Genomic DNA, 2,716 nt, shown 5'->3' with positions numbered 1-2,716 from the left:
ATCAATTGTTCATGAAAGTAATTCATTGCCTTCATGTCCAACATCTATATCCCTAATTGATTGAGGCAACTGCATGTCCTCTGCGTGCATGTCAAAAAAATTAATATTGCCCACTGTTTGGGACAGTTGAATGTTCACCAAAGAAGTGAGCTCAATATATAGTGTACTTACTTCTTATTTAACTTTGTAAGTAACTAAATAAATATTACCATTAATTAACAGTGATTCTACATCATCATCATAAAAAACATATATTCATATTTGTTGATTATCTACGTTTGGAGAATGACTATACTAAAGGCTCAATAACTCTTCTACATATCTAGTTTTACAAGATATCAAAGCTACAAATTTTTTAAAGCTATTATTTTTTTATACCACTATAGATTTACAAGTAGGGTGATCAACAAGATGGTAGTGTATTTTAACCTTTTCTGAGATCATTATTAACTGCCTACACCAACTACACAACATATCATTCATCTAATGAAAATAGCATGTGAGAAAAAGATCATTTATATATCCTTCATTCAATTAATAAGAGATATGTGACAAACCACTCTGAAAACTAACTACTTATAATAATCATAACCTCTATTCCATGATTGTGCATAGTCAACCTCATCACACTAATTGCATGATTTTGCACAATCAACCCTAGCCGCATTACCCTGACACAAAACTACTGAATATTACATAAAAGACAAGCAAATAAATATAAATCATCTACAACACCAACATATATATATATATATATGAAAAAACATAAACATAGTAACCCCTAATCAATAAATTCGGTATCAAATATTAAATAAAACACAAAAAAACATACATAAAACGTCTACAATAACAATCAAACATATATAATGCAATGCTATTAAATGTTCATATCTACAAAAAAAAAGTTTAAAATAGAATAAAACATATGTATATATTTGTTTGGTTGTGGTAATCTCGTCGGAATGGAGCAAAAAGATTTCACGAGAGTCGCAACAAGGAGAAAGGAAAAAGGGTTCAAGTTCTTTTTAAAAAAAATCAAAAAATAAATAAAAATAACAAAAATAACTTTATATATGATTCATGTAGAAAATTTTACATGCTAAAAATTTGTGCATGTCAATGCATATTTACAGATCATATTAAATAGAATCTCATCTATGGAGATTCGCAAGTGCTCTCCATGAATGACATACATGTTTGCTAAAGTATCACTATATTTGTGATCTTCGGATAATAGTGTGAAGGTCAAGGATATTCTGGATGTTGTTGTATATTTACGGACCTCCTTCGGGATCAATTACTTAAAAGAGATATGCACCATATCTTTCAAATGTCGTACTATACATATGAATCTTGTAAAGTGTTTGCGAAGTTTAGTAGGTTTTAGTTAAAGAAGATTAACAAATTTGGTTGTGGTCTTTGTAAGGTCTGTAAATAGATCGTGCGAATGTACTTTTTAATGAGACGTTGACAGTGTACTACCATATTGCACAAACCTTAAGAGGTTGGCTCGTGTAAAGGGTAAACAGGTCCTATAAAAGTTGGACATTTGTTATTGTACACACCAGGCAGATTTCAAAAAAACGTATCACTTTTCAAGGATAGTACGGTCATCTACCGTACAATTTATTCACAACTCTTCCCCTCTCTCTCTCTCTCCAATCTCCTTTCCATTTTTTGCCCTGTTTAAAACTTTTAAAATACCACGTATTCCCTCTTCTCTGTTATTGCATGTTTCTCATTCCACAACCAAGATCAGAAGTTCAAGAAAAGGGTATGGAAGGAAATATCCGTACGTGAGCGGGTCTCTTTAAACCTCCATGATGCTTCTCAAATTGGGTGCTCAGATTTGGGTCAAAGTGGGATGCAAAAAAGATAAAACAGAATTGAATCTGACCTAATCGGATTCGGAGTCATGGAAAAAGATAAAACGGAATCTAAATCCAATTAGACTAAAACCCCATATTTACACTTAATAGGATTCAGGTTTTAATTGGATTAGGATTTAAATTTCTTCGCAAAATTAATACCAAATACAATTTTTAATCGAATCAAGATCTGGCTACCGAATCCAACTAATTGAATTCGGATTCGGGTCAAACATTGGGTTACATCAGACCAGTCGACATCCCTACATGAATTTTTTTGGCTGGGCAAGCTCCCACCCCAAGATGGTGACTTTGCGTTGAACCCAATATGGTGATTTGATCCCTAGAGACTAGATTGGTTGGACTTCCTAAACAAATGCAGAGAGAGAGAGAATAAAATATTTATATTTAGTAAAATTTTGATAAAGCAAAATTATTTGTATTCGGCTGTCAAAACATATTTATTGAGAATAAAATTGGTGTTTTTAAAATTTATTGATTATTATAACTTATTAAAAAGAGGTTGCAATAGGTATGAATTTGTATAACGAAACATAAAATATGAAATTTGAATTAAAAGTTTCTTTTGTATATGAATCTGAATTTAAAAAATAGAAAAGAAAAAATAGATAGTTTTTTTAAATAACCCCAAAAACAGTTAGTTAAATAAAGGCCAATTGGTACCGTATTTCAAGTCACACAAACAAAAATTCAATTCAAAACTTGAACACATCCCCGGATAAGTTTCTTCTCCCAATAGCTTTTCTCATGTTGTCGCTCTTGCAACAAAGCATGAGAAATCCAACTCTGAACAAAATGGGTGACAACTTTAATCATAGACCATCGCA

Source organism: Nuphar pumila, chromosome 12 (assembly GCF_984573655.1).
Source record: "Nuphar pumila chromosome 12, dmNupPumi1.hap1.1, whole genome shotgun sequence".
In the NCBI taxonomy this organism is placed as follows: Eukaryota; Viridiplantae; Streptophyta; class Magnoliopsida; order Nymphaeales; family Nymphaeaceae; genus Nuphar; species Nuphar pumila.
The sequence above is the reverse complement of the archived record's forward strand: the minus strand, read 5'-3'. Positions refer to the sequence as shown.